The sequence below is a fragment of the Enhydra lutris genome, unplaced genomic scaffold (assembly GCF_002288905.1).
Source record: "Enhydra lutris kenyoni isolate GAN:26980312 unplaced genomic scaffold, ASM228890v2 scaffoldscaffold40, whole genome shotgun sequence".
Lineage (NCBI taxonomy): Eukaryota > Metazoa > Chordata > Mammalia > Carnivora > Mustelidae > Enhydra > Enhydra lutris.
Window position 1 is genome coordinate 16,811,614 of NW_019154124.1, and position 20,568 is coordinate 16,832,181.

The window sequence follows — 20,568 nt, forward strand, 5'->3', positions numbered from 1 at the left end:
CATGATCTTGTAGAGGTACCATCTGGAACACACATTTTTCTAGGGACATATACCACTTCCATTCATGTCCCATTGGCCAAAACTTGTCATACAGTACCATCTTTGGAACTGTAAGAATTAGAAAAATGGAAGAAGCTCTTACCTTCACTCTTAGAAGCTTATAGTTTAATAAGGAGGAAATGAGGGGAAAGAAAAATAATCAGCTAAAATCCAAGTATGCTATCCAGAGGAGCAAAGTTCCATTAAAAAGGAAAAAGCAGGATGAAGGGGTCATATCTGTCTCAGATCATGAACAAAAGTTTTGAGTGGCAGTAGCACTCAAGAGCTCCTAACTGGAAATATGGGATAGGGAGTATTAAAAGAGAATGGAGCACCATAAATAGAAGTCCAAAGGCCAAAATACTAGAAATGCTCAGAAAATAGGAGAGTCTGTTGTGATTAAAATATATGAGGGGGTTGGGAGGTTGGGTGAGCCCGGTGGTGGGTATTATGGAAGGCACATATTGCATGGAGCACTGGGTGTGGTGCATAAACAATGAATTCTGGAACACTGAAAAGAAATTTAAAAAAATAAATAAAAATTTTTTAAAAATACATGATACACTTAGGAGAAGAATGGGCAATGTAACTGGAACGATAAGCGGGGGCCATACTGGCAGGATCTTGAATGTTTTGAGTATGAAGTCTTTTGCTGAGAGATTTCATATGTAGAGGTGTAGTCCCAGTCCATCTCAATCGTTTTGTTCACGTTATGACCTCAGCAGTTAGCCTAATGCTGGCATGTGCAGGTGTTCAATAAATATTATATGAATGAAAGAAGAGATGAATATTTTCCTAATTTTCTCCTTTATTATTTTAGAACTTGCTATTAATTCATAGTAAAAAAATATATCAATGAAGACTGATAATGCTGTTGACTCTGTGATCTTATAGAAAACATCTTCACTAAACTTTCTAGGCATATTGGCATTCTGCAAATAAATACAGCTCAAGGTAATTTCTTTGTTCACTTTCCTACTTTCAACCAAACTTCATCCATTAGTTTCACAGGCCTGCCCCCACCTCAATTCCTTTATTCCCTCAACTTCCTGTTTCACTTCTTCCAAACAGCTAAGATCTCATCTCACTGTTCCTAGTGACTTCATACTAGGTACTCTTAAGTTCTTCACCTTAAAGTTACTTTCTCCAAAAGAGAATTCTAAATAAAGAATCCCTTCAAATCAATGAGAAAAAAAGAAACAAGCCTCTTTCTTAGAGCATAACCAAAATAAATTCCAGATGGATTAGAGAGTAAATTGTTTTAAAAAATTCAAGTCATAGAAAAAAGTGGAATCAGATAGCCCACAAACATCTGAAGAGAGGATGGCTTTGCAAGCTTAGAAACAATGAAGATATTTTCAAAGGGAAAGTTCAACAGGCTTACTACTAAATCCTAAAGGACCATACATAAATAAAAAATAAATAAGTATATTAAAAGAAGTCACAGACTAAAGAAATTATTTATAACATTTTAATGTACACAGGGTTAATATCTTTAAAGTAAAAAGCAGCTTAAACAAATTGTTAAGAGAGATAGCAATATATCTCAATGGGCAAAGGAAAAACAGTTCATGATAGGCAAAAACTAGGAAAAAAATTAGAAAGATGGCCAATCTCACTAGCAACAAAATCCAAATTAAAAATAAATTAGGGGCACCTGGGTGGCTCAGTGGGTTAAGCCTCTGCCTTCGGCTCAGGTCATGGTCTCAGGGTCCTGGGATTGAGCCCCACATCGGGCTCTCTGCTCAGCAGGGACCCTGTTTCCCCCTCTCTCTCTGCCTGCCTCTCTGCCTACTTGTGATCTCTCTCTCTGTCAAATAAATAAATAAAATCTTTTTTAAAAATAATAGATAAAAAAATAAATTTACCACTTTACTGGAAAAAATATCAAAATAAAAACAATATAAAATCCACTGCTGGAGACATACAGTAATAACTGCATTTTCATCTATAGCTGCTATGATTATAATTGATGCAGCTCTGTAAGAAAGCAATTTGGCAATATGTATGAAGAAGCATAGAAATGAAGTTAGTTTTTGATCCAGTAATTTCACTTCTGGGAACCTGTCCTATGGAAACAATCCAAAATATGGAATTTACCAAGATGTTTGTCACAGCATTAATTGTAATTATGAAAAAATAAAACAATCCAAATTTCTAATAAGGGAATAGTTAACTAAATTACCATGCATCATTTGAAGGATTTTATGTGGCCACTAAAAATACAGTGAAAAAACTAAATAGGAAACTGCTTATTCTATAATTAGAATATTCAAAATATCATGAGCACTAAGATACTCTATTAACAAGAGTTGTCATATAAATGGTAAAATTACGGCATTTTTAAATCTCCCCCACCCTGCCTGCCATAAGAAAACTCTTTGCTCATGACAGTTTTCCACCTTAAACGTCCAAATAGTCAATTCCTTTCTTAGTGCAACCACTCTGGAAAACAGCATGGCGGTTCCTCAAAAAGTTGAAAATAGAGCTACCCTATGACCCAGCAACTGCACTACTGGGTATTTACCCTAAAGATACAAACGTAGTGATCTGAAGGGGCACGTGCACCCGAATGTTTATAGCAGCAATGTCCACAATAGCCAAACTATGGAAAGAACCTAGATGTCCATCAACAGATGAGTGGATAAAGAAGATGTGGTATATATATACAATGGAATACTATGCAGCTGTCCAAAGAAATGAAATCTTGCCATTTGTGACAACGTGTATGGAACTAGAGGGTATTATGCTTACTTAGTTCATTTTGATACTCATTTATTAGGCTTCTCTGAGTTCTATTCATCAGCCAGTGAAGAAAACCAAGAATCTCCCTTGAATCCTCTGACTCCTGCACATTATCAAAAGTGTCTGTTATGGGTTGAATTGTGTCCTCCAAAAATTTGTATGTAGAAGTCCCAACTGCCCCCACCCCCAGTATCTCAGAATGTGAGCTTATTTGGAGGTTGGATTTTTACTGAGGTAAAAAGTTCAAATGAGGTCATTAGAGTATGCCCTAATCTAGTATGTCTGTTGTACTCATAAAAAGGGGATTTGGAGACGCACACACACACACACACACACACACACATACATACACAGAGTGCTATGTGAAGATGAAGACAGAGATGGGGCAGTGCTTTTGCAAGCCAAGGAACTCCAAAGACTGAGAGCAGACCACCAGAAGCTCGGACAGACATGGGAACACTTTTCTCTCTCATTTCTCAAAATGAACTAACACTGCCCACATCTTCATCTTTGACTTCTGGTTTGAGGTACTTTGTTATGGGAGCCCAAGCAAACTAGTATAAGACTTTTTCTCTTTATAGTTACGATTGTCTATCTACACAACAAAAATTCATTTTGCTCAAACCAAATAGCTGAGATCAAAATGGATGTAGGAGTCAGGTGAAGCATAGAGATTTACGATGGGATGGGATGGTTTAGAGCAGTCATTTTAAAACTGTAGCATACAGAGCTTTAAGAGTCCATACAAATACCAGAAGAGGTAGGTTCCATGAGGTCAAAGAGGGGACAGAGAGCAGAACTCTGGAGCTCTGTCACCTTCACATACACCCCAACTTTAATGAAAGCCAGTTCACTTTTCTCTGTTGCAGAATTTGTGTCCAAACTAAGATGCTATTTGAAGAAAAAATTCTATTCCATTTTAGAAGGTCAATAAGACTGAATTAAAAATAAAGCTTATTTCTTCACTTGATACAATTTTATCAAGTCACTACTATGTGCCAAGCAACATTTTAAAATCCATGGACCAATTAAATTGTCCCCCAAGAATCCTATATTTTAAAATATTGGGTTAAACAGAAAATTTGAAATTAAAAAGAATTTAATTTGAATAGTTGACACACAATGTTAGATTAGTTTCAAGTGTACAACATAGAGATCTGACAAGTTTATACATTATTTATGCTTACCACAAGGGTAGCTACTATATCTCCACATACAACACTATTACAATATCATTGACTGTATTTACTTTGCTCTGCCTTTTATTTCCATGACTTTCTCATTTCATAACTGGAAGCCTGTATCTCCCACTTCCCTTCACCCACTTCACTTATCTTCTGACTCTCTCCTCCCCTCTGGCAACCACCAGTTTGTTCTCTGAACTTATAGGTCTGATTCTGCTTTTTTATTTGTTTATTCATTTATTTTTTTTTAGATTCCACATATAAGTGAAATCATATGGTATTAAGATTTGTCAATATGACTTATTTAACTCAGCGTAGTAGCCTCTAGGACCATCCATGCTGTTCCAAATGGCATGATCTCATCCTTTTTATGGCTGTGTAATATGTATGCATGCCACATCTTCCTTACCCATTTGTCTACTGAGGGATGCTTAGGTTGTTTCCTGATCTTGGCTATTGCAAATAATGCTGCAATAAACATAAAGGTACATATATCTTTTTGAGTTAGTGTTTTCATTTTCCTTGGGTATATACCCAATAGTGGAATTACTGGATCATATGGTATTCCTACTTTTAATTTTTTGAGGAACTCCATACTGTTTCCATAGTGGGTGCACCAATTTACATTCCCACCAATAGTGCACAAGGGTTCCAGGCTCTTCACATCCTTGCTAACACTTATTGTTATCTTTTCGATTGTAGCCATTCTGACAGGTGTTAACTGATATCTCACTGTGGTTATGATTTGCATTTCCCTATTGACTATGATGCTGAACATCTTTTCATGTGTCTGTCGGCCATCTGTATGCCTTCCTTGGGAAAATGTCTATTTAGGTCCTTCGCTTATTTTTTAATCAGATTGCTTTTTGGTGCTGCATAGTATAAGGTCTTTATGTAGTTTGGATATAAACCTGTTACCAAATATGTATCATTTGCAAATATGTTCTCCCATGCAGTAGGTTGTCTTTTTGTTTTGTTGATGGTTTCCTTCACTGTGCAAAAGCTTTTTATTTTGATGTGGTCCCAATAGTTTATTTTTGCTTCTGTTTCTCTTGCCAGAGGAGACATATCTAGAAAAGTGTTGCTACAGCCAATGTTAGAAAGATTACTGCTTATGTTCTCTTCCAGGATTTTTGCGGTTTCAGGTCTCACATTTAAGACTTTAATAAAAAACTAATATTTTTAAGTAGTAGCTGACTAATTAATTCATTTTTAATAATCAAGACCTATAATATCCAATCAAAATTCAAGACCTATAATATCCAATCAAAATTTATTTAACTTTTAGGACAAAAAGCAATGTTACCCTGTATGGTCTTAGTAAGTGTAAGATTTTCTTTCTGTTTGAAATACTGCAAAGGAGTAGAGATAATTTCAAATCTCTAAATTTCAAATCCCTCTGGTCTGTATTCCCCAGGCTTAGAATAATAGACTGAGGGGGTCTTAGCAAAATTAAAAATATGAAGTTTTACTGTTAAAATAAAGAATAAAAAGAAAAGCAATGGGGATTAGTTTGTTTCCAATCATTTCAAAAAGCAACCAACAAAATATATGCGTTTATAGGTTCTTTTAGGAGACTGGAGTTTGATAGTTGGGGATTGTGTATGACCTGGGGGGAGGACTCTTCAATGGTAATAAGTCCAGAATACTCTGGAACACAGCAGCCACTGAAATGATTTTCAAGTCTACTTCAAATTAACTTAAAGTTTGGGCATTTACTAAGACTGAAAAATACAGAAGAATCACTGTGTCATCAAATACATACCTAGTGTATATGTGTGCAAGATATTGCCCTAGGCCCAGCCCAGCAGCAGACCAAGAAAGCTAGCCTAGGAAGAACTGACAGGGGTCATAAACATTCAACAGGATGCAGGCCTGGCTGGCAAGCTCTGCTCCTTCCTGCTACTGACCTCTACCAACCCCACTCTTTTAGGAACTGAAGGCACCTTTCTCTTCACTCACTGGACCGAGAGATGTTTCCTCTGAGATATTTAATTTTATTATTGTGAATTGTAAATTTGAGAGAAAGACGAGCATTTGTGTTGCCATAACTGTCACTAAAATTTAATCCTTGAAGATCTAGCTTACATATTATCAGACAAGAAACATCAACTCCACTCTCTTTAAAATAATACACTATAGACTCTGGGGGAAAACATCAAAAGGGAAGAAATTCAAGGAGTGAGACTATAAATTCATGATCCTGATTTTCAACAAAAGTTCCAATATTTATGTATCCAAACAACTATTGTTTCCTTTACAGAAGACACCCACAAAGCTATAAACATTCCCACAATGATTCCATTGTCTAAAGATGACCAGGAAATACTTTCAGAATTTCCTTCAGAGTCTGAGACTTTTCTTTTGAACAATCTCAAAAGTGATGATTCACTTCATGTGAGTTACTTAACATCTTTGAGCCAACGTTTCCACGCGGTGATAAAGTAGTTATCTATTTCCCTGGGTTTTTGTGAAGTTTAAATGAGAAAACCTGCAAAGAGTACTCAGCACAGGGCCTGGCACCCAGCAAGCATTCACTAAATGCTGGTAGGATTATTAGTAGTATAAGGACAATTGTCACAATTCCTAGAGGATGTAAGATTTTTTTCTCAATGTTGAAGGGCTTTGGAAAATAAGTCTTAAATCAGGTGGCAACACAACAAGGTAATACAGTTTAATGTCAGCTGCAACAAGAGATGAGAAAGCACGAAATATATTTTCTTTTTGTAGTCTATCAACTGGAGTTTTTTGGAAGGGGTCTCAATAATTTGCTAAATACTGGCAGCATGCTTAAAATAAGCACGATCCTCTCATGTGTCTCATCTGAAAGAAACAAAGCAGCTTCTTGCAATGAAGGCTTCCTGGAGATGTGTGGCCTCTACACAGGTCACTGTTTACCCGGTCAGGTCTGCTTCAGTGCAGTGGGAGGTAACCAATGTGAAGATGGTGCATGCGAACTGAAATAACACAAACAAGCACCTGTGCACTTCTGCTTTGTAATCCTCTCTCATTTTATCTCCTCCCTGTGCTGTTCATCTCCCTCTCAGCCGTTGAGAAGAGAGAGGATTTTCTTAGAAGGTTCCTGTGTCTGTGTCATTCGTATTTATGTCATTCCACTTAATATGGGACTCTAAATTGTTAGTGTGGCACAAGCTTCAACTCTTCAATTCTTACTTGTCAGCATCAAATTACACCATACCTATACTTTCCGTTCATAACTTCAAAATTGCTTTGTAAGTGGCTTGCTCAGCATTACCCAGGCTCAGGTGGGAACTCTGTCTTTCCCTAAGTAAAGGCTGCCAAGCAGTAGTAATATCGCTGAAACATTAAAATCAATAATCCTAAAATGTTGGGGATTTTTCCTTATGTAAAAACCATGTCTTTTCTGTTTATTATATGTTTTCCCTTGGAATTTAGACTCTATTAGAATTTCCTTAGTTTAAAAAAAAAAAAGAAGAAGAAGAAGAAGTTCCTTAGTTAGAAACAAAATAGAAGGGATGGGGGAATATAGTGAGAAGGAACCTAGAGTGCCTAACCCCCTTGATAACGAAGGCCCCTTATGAGCAAGCTGCAAGTCAGTGGACAAAGGCTTGCCTTCAGTGCTCACATATCATAGCAATTGCTGAGGACACTCAGATTCTCAGGCTCTTTACCCTGGTTTCCAAAGGACCAATGTTTGTCTCTGGTGGTTACAAGTTTAGGAAACTCTATTAGTAACTCTAAGAATGAAACTGGGATGTAGCAAAAAAACAAAAGTCTATGTCCTGGGTTGGTGTGTGTATTGCTGTGTGTGTAAGGAATTCTGAGGCAGAGGTTAATTAACCAGTGGGAAGTGATTACATTTTCCTTCTCAGCCTTGCAACTTATTTCCCAAGAGAATTAAATCACAAGTTAGAAAAATCTTACAGAGTTGTAAGGGATCTTACAGCTTGAGGGATCTTCTTCGTTATTTCAATGAGGAAACTAAGGCCAAAATGGGTTACATCACTAACTCAGAGTCAAACCAGAATTTGTTCCTAGGTCCAGTAAGGACATGGTTCTCCTGACTTGCAGACCACAGCATTGTTTTCAGCTCTTGCTGTTTACTTCTTAGTTTCTTTGGGAGACAGAAGTATCTCACTAGGTACCCAGTTCCACCCCCCAAATCTCATAATCAGCTTAATTAGGGAATTGCCTTACTTAGAGAGATACAGAACACATTAGCAAAGAGTTTGTGGGTGTCACTAGGGAGGGTTTAAAGAAGGAGAAGGAGCTCTCTATTAAGGGGATATTTTTAAGTGCAGTCTTTCCTAGAGGCAGAGGCATAGAAGAGCTATCTTCTGAAATTCCTTTCATGTTCCATGATTCTTGTTAGATGCTCTCTATGATAAAAATAAAGTGTCAAGAGGCCTCCTAGCATGTTGACATTGAAATGAGAATTTTATCTTAGATAAGATGCAGAACTAATCTCTGATTTAATCCTGCTACATCCTGTGCCCAGTTTCTTCAGGTTAGCTGGAGTCCAATATCGACAGAGGTTAAACAAATCAGAGCACACATGAACGATGAGAACACAGTTTTCAGAGTTATTTGAAGATTTTCTCTACCTTGCCAGCTCACGGCTTGCAGGAAGTGAGTAAACTTAGATTAACCCTAGATTAATCCAAAGACAAAAGAACTTTCAGCCAAGAGACTAAGATAGGGCTGAGGGGGAGGGGGAAGAAAAATATGCTATGTCCTAATCACTGGGAAAGAACAGGCTGTCCAAGCCAATTCTGTTCTGATCTATGAGATCAATTGCATCTGGAGATCTTTGGCTACTGGCAGTAAGCACAGGGACAGCAGTGCAATACTGAGGAAGGATTACCTCATTGAAAAGAGCAGCCATGGGTACCAACCTCCCTTTCTGACCCTTCCTCGCTGAGCCTGTCCTCCCATCCTCAGCCACCACTGGTTTGCCAATTACCTGGTGAAGCATAGCTAGTCTGCAAAGTATACTGATATATTAAACCTTTAGTTTCTTCTCCAATTGACCAACTAAGTATCTTCCTATTCAAATCCCACTTAAAATTTAAATGAATAGAAATTAGCCAGCTTTCAAATGCTTGGTCTTTTTTCCCCATAAAGTCTCTGTTGGGGTTACCTCTACAAATCATAGTTAGGGGAAATTAAATCATCTCTCTAGTCCCTCTTCAACATCAAATGTACCCACATCAGTGTGGTGCATGGTTTGTCATTCAACGTTGGAGTCAAAGAAGATACATGTCACTATAGCTTGAGTTTACGTAACTAGGTTCCTCCTCAAAGGAAAAGCTAGGGTCTTTTTCTTTGTCTTTTCCCCCCTTTCACTTATTTCCTTCTTCAGGAAACACCAGAAAGCAAAATGGATAAGGTCTTCATGAGCCACTTCGATTAGTGATCAAATCAGAGTGGAAATAGTGTGGAATGGGGGAGTCAGAGAAAGAGTACAGATAAGGCTTGAGTCAGACAGGGACTGGGAAAACAGAACTCCCCTAATAGCAGAGAAAAACACGTTGGGGTGGGGCAGAAAGACTTACACTGGCTTCATTTTTTTTTTTTTTAATGGCATAGAAGGCCTTTTGGACTTCAGATAACTCTTACAAAATATTTTGATGGATTGAGTGCAAAAAGTGAATCAAACATATGGATTAAATTTTCATTATAATACAGATGGTTTTTTTTTTATTATTAAATTAAATTAAATGTTTGGCAAAGTATATTTGGTTTTGGCCAAACCCAGGACATTTGAAAAATAGTTTTGAGATATTCAGTGAATTGAACACAAAGCCAGGTTTACCCACCCCTAGAGTTTGGAAAAATGAAATTTGGCTCATCAAGGTTTGATTCAGTGTCAAATATATTTGTGGGGAAATAATTTTCTACAAAACCAAAAGTGCCTACGTGCCTTAGGAGAGCAGTGGAAATGCCCAAGAGTTACTGAATAACTCAGCCTGTCTAGCACCATAAAAGGCAGCAATCCAGTGACCTGAGAAAAAGGTAAGCTGTTCCCCTCCTCCCTCACCAAGATATTAAGAACTGAACCAAAGCCAGTGTATTCTGTGTTTGCAACTATGCTGTCTAGCCTAGAAAATTAGCACAAAGCAGCAAATGAATAAGAAATGATCATTTGAGAGAAAGGTCATCACCACAGCTGGATGGCTGACAAGGGGTTTTTATTATCTGCATTGACCAGAAGAATTCAGAAAAGCAAAGGACAATAACAGTATTGATGAAAGGTAAGGTCATATTGTTGGATATTTTTTTCTAGGCATTAACAACTTCATTTTACTTATTTGAAACAAACAAACAAACAAACAAACAAAGGAATGCATGGAAATTTTTAGCACTCTAACGCCAGTCTATTTGAATATCTTTCCATCAATCCATGGGTTACTAGAAAAATCTTTTTTTTTAATCCATCTATCTGCAACCCATCTGAACATGACTATACATGAAATTTCAAATTTAGCAATCTTTCATTCCTGTACATGGCCATTGTGAAACTCCATTCTACCCATGGTAAAACTTCAGGTTCCTGCCAGTGTTTTAGGGGAATGGGCTCACCTAAAGTTTTCTGGGAAACTAAATGTCCTAAGTATCAATCCCCAGCATCAAGCCACTGGAAGTCTGTATTAAAACCACTCTGAGTAGAAATGTTTGTCAATCTATGATCTGTTCCCCTGTATTCTCACATAAGGGACTATTGCAAGTATGTTATAAAGGTTGATGAGGCCAACAGGGCTATTTGCCTCTTAACTACATGACCTCAGCTTGGAACACATTTTTTTTTTAAAGATTTTATTTATTTATTTGACAGACAGAGATCACAAGTAGGCAGAGAGGCAGGCAGAGAGAGAGGGGGAAGCAGGCTCCCCGCTGAACAGAGAGCCCAATGTGGGGCTCGATCCCAGGACCCTGGGATCATGACCCGAGCCAAAGGCAGAGGCTTTAACACACCGAGTCACCCAGGCAACCCTGGAACACATTTTTTTAAAGATTTTATTTATTTATTTGAGAGAGAGACACACACAGAACAACAGAGATAGTGAGAGAGAGCATGCATAGGCAGCAGAGGGAGAAGCAGACTCCCCACCGAGCAGGGAGCCCAATGTGGGGCTGGTCCCAGGACCCTGAGATCATGAACTGAACCAAAGGCAGTCGCTTAACCGACTGAGCCACCTGGGTGCCCTGTAACACTTTTTTTAATACTTGTATTTTCTTTGAATGGTGCATGAATCAGGAAAACAGAACCAATATAGGTATTTAAAGTACAAAGGGATTTAATATAAGGATTTATCAGCTTATGCAAGCATTGCAAAGGCTAGGTGGTGTGAAGATCAGGGATACCACTGCTAGCATTTAATAACTCAGGAAATGAAGGCTTCATAGGAGACTGTATCCATGACCTAAGCTAACTGTGGTACAAAGGCAGGTGACTCTCAGGGGGTTATCTGGAAATCCTTGAGAAAACCATATGCCTGCCCAAACTCTGTATAGAAAATGGCCTCTCCCTTTTCACATGCTACACTTTGTGCAAGTGCCTTCCATTGATAAAATTAAAACCTAAACCCTTCTAGTAATAGGAAATAGTTTCCAGATTTTCAGTGCCTACACATGGGAGAGAGCTTGGAAGGAAGAAAATGATCCCAAAAGTTGATGAGCACCCTATCATTTACTCAGTGGGTTTGTCTTCCAGAGCCCTCTCCATTCCTTTCTATCTCTTATTTTTGTGGTAGTTAACTTGGTAACGGCTAGAAAATCTGTTACCTTATTTATTAAAAACAAGCAGCCATGAGTGAAGACACTGAGACATTTATGAAAAACAGTATAGGCATATGGTAGATGCTGTATCAGATATATGAACCCACCTCTGCCAATTACTAGCTATATTATATTAATATTTCCGACCATAGGTTTTCTCACCTGAAAAATGGGAATAATAACTGTCATACACCTTTCCCAAAGATGTTGCAAGTATCTAATGATTTATACATTTAAAAGTGCTTCACAAACTATAGTGTACTATAAAATTTAATCCGTTCTTTCACCATAGTTAGTTCTTATTTATTCTAGGGCACAGAATTAGACATTTTAGGAGAGTAATACCACAACAAACAACAGTCACTGTGCCCTACATATTTACCACTCAGTAGCAGAGTCGAGTACATTAATAAAAAACTAGACAAAAAGTAGAATATTGTAAGGGCCATAATGAAGTACAGACAATAACAATTTAGTTTAGAAAAACTATTATTTCCGTCTGGAGAAATGTGGAAGGTATTTTGACCCAGCTCTCTCATCTTCTGTCTGATTCTTCCATTTGATTCCTGGACTTACACTTTCATGTACTTTTCATGTATTTCCTATAGATGTCATCGTGTTAATGCCATCAATTACCCATCCAATTCCTTTTACTCCATTCCCCTTGTAATTGTTTTAATTCAGAGTCTGATCACTGTTGGCCTACACCACTGCAATACCTTTCTCATGAACCTGTCTGCTCCCAAGCCTGCCCTCATCATACTGACCACCTCACCCCACCCAACCCACAACCTTGTAGAAGGTTCATCTGTCCTCTGTACTACTCTTAGAATAATCTATCTTGAAAGCAATTCTAGTTGCACAATCACCTATTTAAAATCTCTTCAAAAAACCACCTCTAATTTCAGGATGAAGTTGAAATGCCTTCACAAGGTCCTCCCTGATTTGGCCCCAGCTTTCCTCTCTAAACTGAAACGTAGGGATGTGCCTTTATGCATGAACTTCATGACACCTATGTACAATACTCAAAACAGCATTTTCCCCCTTCCTGATTCATGATGGTGTTGAGTAGTATACCTGTGACCCTTAAAATGAGGGATTAGAACTGGGAGATTGGTGATCTAGGGAACAAAAGGGCTGGCTGGAGAGAATAAAAGAGAAAAAAAAGTACAAAAGAGAAGGTAGAAAGGTAAAATGTGCCATTTGGGGGCGCCTGGGTGGCTCAGTGGGTTAAAGCCTCTGCTTTCAGCTCAGGTCATGATTCCAGGGTCATGGGATCGAGCCCCGCATGGGGCTCTCCGCTCAGCGGGGAGCCTGCTTCCTCCTCTCTCTCTGCCTGCTTCTCTGCCTACTTGTGATCTCTGTCTGTCAAATAAATAAATAAAATCTTTAAAAAAAAAATGTGCCATTTGTATCTCCTGGTTTATGTGATACTGCATATAGGAGTCCTGACTCAAACTTATTGTCAGATATGCAAGGATTCGCTGGGGGCGCGATGGTGGAGAGCACTCCATGAAGAGTCAGTGCAAGTAAGATTCTTCTTTTCTACATGGAGGCCGGAAGTCAGGAACAGTCCGAATCCTTTTATAGGATGGAGGAAGAATCCTTTTAGAGAGAAGCCTTCCTTCATTACATGAACCTCCACTGTACAGACTGTTCTCCAAATGTTTTGTGGTGGGATGTGGTTATTGCAATTATTGTAACAATTATCTAACATAGCATGTTACATTTTCCTAAATGCTGCCATAAATATCTCATTTGAGGATCAACTTCTGGGCCCTCCAAATTAAAGAAGAGAGTTTTCAAAGGGTGCTCAGGCTACTTGCCAGGCTAACTAAAATGGTTATCATATGCCCTGTTTTTATGGAGGCTTTGAACTCTCTATTAAGTCTTGGCAAAACTAACGTGTCTAATTAGGTGTTACTTAAAGCTAACATGGTAACATGGTAACATGGTAGAGTCTCAAAAATACTCAAATGAATGAATAATCACAAACCTTTATGCTAGGAACTCAGATCATCTCTTTAAGAAAATCAGCTAGAGGAGTCTGGAAGATCAAAGGGAGTAGGTAGTGTGAGAACACATGAAGACTGGTGTTGACTGCTGACTTGCCTCTGTTTGTTCTCCTTTAGTGTCAGACTGGTCTGGGTGTGTTCCTGCATCTAAGGATGGGGAAGGAGTGTGCGCGAAGGGAAGAAAAGATCCTTTTATTTTTCTGAACATTTTTCTTGGAGATTTAAGAGATCATGAGTTTAATATTATATGGCTGAATTATGGTTTATATCAAGAATATTAAAAATTGGGGCACCTGGGTGACTCAGTGGGTTAAAGCCTCTGCCTTCGGCTCAGGTCATGATCCCAGGGTTCTGGGATCGAGCCCCGCATCAGACTCTCTGCTCAGCGGGGAGACTGCTTCCTCCTCTCTCTCTGCCTGCCTCTCTGCCTGCTTCTGATTTCTGTCTGTCAAATAAGTAAATAAATAATCTAAAAAAAAAAAGAATATTAAAAATTAACTTTTTCACAAACTTTCTCCTTGACTCAAATACCAGAAGTTTGTCAACATCAACTTAAAGAAACGGAACTAAACAAAATGTGTTTTAGACTCCAAATTGAAATTTGAAAGGATTCATAAGCAATGCTTTTCAATCACTTCACAAATCATTATCCCTTCCTTTTTCCTCCCTTCTAAAGTTCTCTTCTGAAATAACTAGATCTTTGTATTTTGAAGCTTCTAAAGTTTCTGGCAGGATCCATATGACTTGATTCAGACCACAAGACAAATACTCTGCTGTGGAAAAGTGAAGTCCACAAAGTGTTTTCACTTTGTACATCTGGTCATCTAATCTTCTGACTTCTTTCCCAGAGCAGTATAGTCCCCAGATTTCTTAATATACTTTTGAAGAGCCATGAGGACTGCTTCATTTACAAAGTAATCTTACAGACAAAGAGGGTATACGGCTTTAGACTTCTTCAGGAAAAACTAAGATTGTTACTGGGACCTTAAAGATTTTTTAAGCTAGTGATGGCTTTCTAATTTGAGAAAAGATGAAAAATAGAATTTGGGAAGTGCTCCATGGCTGCTTTTCATAATTTTTGTATTTGTTTCCTATGACAGCTGTAACAAATCACCACAACGCTTGTGGCTTAAAACAATGCACATTTACTCTCTTACAGTTTTGGAGGTCAGAAGTCTGAAATCAGTTTCACTGTGGCAAAACCAAGGTGTCAGCCTTACTCCCCCTGTATCTCAGCTGGCTCTAGAGAAGAATCTGTTTTCTTGACTTTTCCATCTTCCAGAGCTGTACTACTTGTATTCTGTGGCTCACGACCCCTTCTACCATCATCAAAGCCAGCCATGTGGCATCTTGGATTTAGTGGTCATGATGCCTTTTTGTATGTCAAATCTTGTTCTGCCTCCCTTTTATAAGGGCACCTATAATCACATTGGATCCATCCAGATAATCCAGAATAATTTCTCTATCTCAAAATTATTTTTAAAAATATTTATTTATTTTAGATAGAAAGAAAAAGAGGGTGGGGGAAGGGGCAGAGGTAGAGAATCCTTTAAGCAGACTCCCCACTGAGTGTGGAGCCCAGCTCAGGGCTTGATCTCACGACCCAGGAGATTATGACCTGAGCCAAAACCAAGAGTCAGATCCTCTTTCGAAAAACACCCAGATGCCCCTCTATCTCAAAGTTCTTTATCACATCTGCAGAGTCTCTTGCCATCTAAGATAGCATGCACCCTTCCCAGGGATGAGAACTTAGATATCTTTTGGGGGCCATTATTCAACTTACCATATTTTTGCTTTTAATTTTCACAATTATACCATCACACTGATATTATCCCCATTCTACAAATAAGGCCACTGAGGCACAGACAGATTAAGAAATGTATCATTATTTCAGGTAATAAGCAGCAGAGTGAAAGCTCAAATCCAATTCTTCCAAGTTTATGGAAGAAAAGAAGGAAAATCAGAAATAGAAAGCAACATTGATGATAACTTTTTCACATCTTTTTTCTCAAATTCCTTCCACATCTTCTTAGACAGCTGAGAAAATCGATTCCCTTTACGTCTGTCTGGCATTTGGCAGAACAAAAAACTTGATTTCCAGATGGGGATTGGAAAAAAATGGTCACTGACCATTGGCTGGGACTGAAATTCATATTTTATCTAAATCCCTTTTATGACTTTTCTCACCTTTCAGCTTATATTATAAAGGCACTTTTTGGTTCTTTCAATGTGCCAGTCACTATTCTAAGTATCCTTATATGCATTAACTCATTTAATCCTCAAACATGCCTAAGCTGTAGGTGCTATCACTACTTTTATTTTTTTCATTTCACAAATGAGATAAGTGAACCATATAATGGTTAAGTAATTTGATTTATTTTTTACAGACTGGGTGCCTGGGTGGCTTAGTCGGTTAAGTGTCTGCCTTTAGCTCAGGTCATGATCCTAGGGTCCTGGAATCAAGGTCCATGTCAGGCTCCCTGCTCAGCGGGGAGTCTGCTTCTTCTTCTACCCCTCCCCCCTGATTATGATAGCTCTCTCTCACGCACACACACTCTCTCTCTCAAATAAATAAATAAAATCTTAAAATTTTTTTAACACGGTAAGATTCAAGCCTGTGTATCTTTAACCCCTAGATACTATACTATACTACTTACAGGCTAATGCTTTGTATACATTTTAAACTTCTTTTATAAGAGGAGGCTTTATTCTTTTTTAAAAAAAAGATTTTATTCATTTGAGAGAGAGAGAGAGAGAGCATGAGAAAATAGAAGTAGGAAGGATAGGAGGGGCAGAGGCGGGGGGGGGAAGCAGACTCCCCGTTGAGCATGGAACTTGATGCCGGGTTTGATCCTAGGACCCTGGGATCATGACCTGAGCCAGAGGCAGATGCTTAACTGACGGAGCCACCCAGGCACCCCAGGGAGGCTTTCTTTCCCCAAATCACTGAGTATAGTGTATTATATTTGATAGTCCTTTAGGTGCTGAATAAATAAATGAAAGCTGATTATACTGTTATTTCTGTTTTTCTCATATATTTTTCCTGAATATATGCCTTCAGAACCTTGCTATTCAACGTGTGGTCCCCAAACTAGCAACATAGGCATCACCTGGAGCCTTATGAGAAATGGAGACTCTCAGGCCCCACCCCAGACCTACAGAATCAGAATCTGCATTTTAATAAGTTCCCATGTGATTTACATGCACATTAAAGTTTGAAAACCACCCTTTAAAGCACATATTTAGAATTAACAAACTTATTTCACAACATCTACATGGTTCTCTCACCCCTTTATATGTTTGAATGCTGTGGCTCTGGCCTCTTTAACTCCATTCTGGTTTAAAGTTATATGATTTGCCCAGTTTCATAAAAGCTCTTCCTTTTGAAAGCATTTGTTTCTATGTGAGAAGAGCATTGTTACTTAAGGAAAATATTAGTAACTTCTTTTTTTTTTTTTTCCCTTCAAAGCAAGTTCACAAGAATCTCCCCTGCCCCCAAGCACACGTACAGACCTGGCTTTAGCAGGTTGTGCGGCAGGTGAGCTGGAGAAAGCAGCAGCCCAGGTAGAGCAAGGACTCAAAGCCTCTCCCTGGTACAGGGGAGGAAGCTGCTCATCACCATGGTATAAAATAAAGCCCCTAAAGTAGTTTAAATGTTTCAACCATCAGGACAGCTTCATAGCAACCACTTCACCTTCTCACACTCACCTCCAGACCCTGTGGCACCTGGCTGCAGAAACTTGTGAGTAAAGAAGAGAATGATACAGATTATCCAAGAAAATGCCTTCTAAAGAATCTGAAGGGTGGTTGAGGATGCCAAACAGAGGAATCCCTTTCTAAACGAAGAGGTGATATCACTATAAGGATAAAGCACTCACTCAGCAGGGAGGGAGATCAGATCACTGCAGATCCCTGCACTTGAAACTGGAAATCAAATTAACCTGACTCTTAAAGTGAGATAGGCAAATCAAACTGTAAAGAAACCAACAATTTCTATCTATCTATCTATCCCACAATCTATCCTACCACTCTTTCAGAACTCAGTTGACTGTACTAGAATTTGTTTTGATATTTTAATGTCCATCTACATAAAACGTATTGGTATATTGCTACAATTAACATGATATCTTCAATCTTTAAACACAGAGGATGCTGATAACCCACCATCTGCAGGGTGAGCACTTTGGAGACTTTTAGTCCCCAAACTTGGATTTAAACAGCCTGACCTAACTGTATTTAAATGAGGACCTTTGCTTCTGATCAAGATCAAGTACTAGAAAAAGAATTTACTTGCACTCCTGAAGCAATCAAAAGCTAGACAAAATATATGAAACAATGGCTTTCAAGACATAGCACATGAGGCAACAAAAAACAGTGATCTGAGAAACAGTAAACCCAGGAAGCCCTAATCACCAACTCACTTGCGGGGCAGAGATTCCAGGCTGCAGCACCAGGAGAAGACATCGAGGTAGAGCCTGATATTCCCCCCAAGCAGAGGTGACAGAGCCAGGAGTGGGGGGAGGCTACAGTTTGCAGGACAGAGTGTCAGCGAGGAAAGAGATGTACAGAGAGAGAATGTGAGATCTGCAAAAGGACCCCCTGGAGTATTCACCCGAGCACTGATCAGCACAGGACTATAAGGTAACCATCAGATGACAGGGAAGGAACCACAGACAATCAGAGGGAACAAAACTTAGAGCATACATGGAGCAGGGAATAGTGCCTATTTCCACTGGCCTGAAATGGAAAACCTCATAATTTTCAGGATATTGGAGAGGCTACCATATTAGTTTTCTATTACTGTATAATAATTTACCACAAATTGAGAAGATTGAAAATAATACCTTCTTATTATTTAGTTACATAGATCAAAAGCACAGGCAAGCTTGACTGGGTTCTCCGCTTGGGGTATCATAAAAAGCCAAGGCATAGTTGGGCTAGGCTCTTACCTGGAGGCTCTGGGGAAGAATCTGTTTCCAAGTTCATTCTGGTTATTGGCAGGATTTGGTTACTTGAGGTTATATGACTGAGGTCCCCATTTTCTTTCTGGCTGTTGGCCAGGGATTGCTCTCAGTTCTTAGAGGACACTCACAAATCCTTTCCACATGACCCCCTTACATTTTCAAGCCAGTAATGACATATATGACACATCAAATCACCCTTGTGCTTAGAATATTTGACCATTCTGCAACCATTCTGAAACAAGTATCTGCCTTTAAAAAGCTCATAGAAGTTAGGTCTACATTGATCATCTCCTATCTTAAATTCAACTTAATAGTAACAATTATATGGACAAAATCTCTTTTCCCAGATATTGTAACATAATAATGGGAGTAACACCAGAGGTAAAAAACATGGAAGCTATCGGGATTCTGCCAAACAGAAGTACTCAGAAGGGTCTTCCTTTATCAATGGTAAAAATAGCCCTCCACTATCTGCTTCCCTGATCCAGATTAACAATGTTTAAAATCAAGACCTAAAAGCACCAAACTATTTTTGGGTTACTCAACCACATTCCAGAACAAAACTCTAGAATACCTATAGGAACACCAAAAAAATATAGCAGCCAAAAAGGTAAAACTCACAGTGTCTGGTATCTAATAAAAAAAATTACCAGGCATGCAAATCAGCAAGAATGTCTGCCCTATAATGAAAAGATAAATAAAACTATCAACACTAACTGAGAATTAACAGCAATGACAGAATGATGGATAAAGATCTCAACATAGTCATTATGTCTATATTCCATATGACAAAAATGCTACAGGGAAAACTGACCATGCTAAGTAGAAATGCGGAATATACATATTATTTTTTAAAAACATACAATGATCTTTCAGAGATGAAAAATACACTATGGGAATTGCTGTCATATTAGATATTGCAGAAGAAAATATTAGTGAACTAAAGAAACTAAGCAACACTATCCAAAACAAAACATACAGAGAAAAAATAAACAAATAAACAAAATATTCATGAGATATGGGCAACTTCAAGAGCCCAACATATAAATATAATTGGAATCTTCAAAGGGGAAAAGAAACGATGTAAAAATAATGCCTGAGAAACTTCCAAATTTGTTGGAGACTAAAAATCCAGAGATCCAAGAAGCTCAACAAACTCCCAAGCATAAGAAATATGAGGAAAACTATCTTTCAAATTTCATACATAATTCAAATTACATAATCATAATCAAATTTCTCAAATATAGTGATAAAAAAATCTTAAAAGCAGCCACAAAAAAATGATCATAATATGTGTAGAAGAACAAAGCATGAAAGTGTATTTCTCATCAAACAGAATGCAAGAAGGAGACAGGGGAGCAACACCTTTAAAGTAATAAAAAATTACTATCAACATAGAATTCTACACCTGACAAAAATATCTATTTTAGACAAAGGTGAAATAAGGAATTTTTTAGATATACAACATTGAAAGATTACATCACCATCAAACCTGCACAAAAAAGAATGTTGAAAGAAATCTTTTGGTCAGAGGGAAAATGATACCAGATGGAAATATGTATCTACATAAAAGAAAAAAATAACATCCGAAATAGTAACTACAAGATAACTAGTTATTATTTATTTATTTATTCATTTAGTTTAAGATTTTATTTGTCAGAAAGAGAGCACACACAAGCAGGGAGAGCGCAAGTGGAGAGAGAAGCAGGGTCCCGCTGAGCAAGGAGCCCAACATGGACTTGAACACAAGACCTTGGGATCATGACCTGAGCCAAAGGCAAACACTTAACCAACTAAGCCACCCAGGTGTCCCTTATCATTTATTTATTATAGGAATAACTTTAAAAGACAAATGGTCAT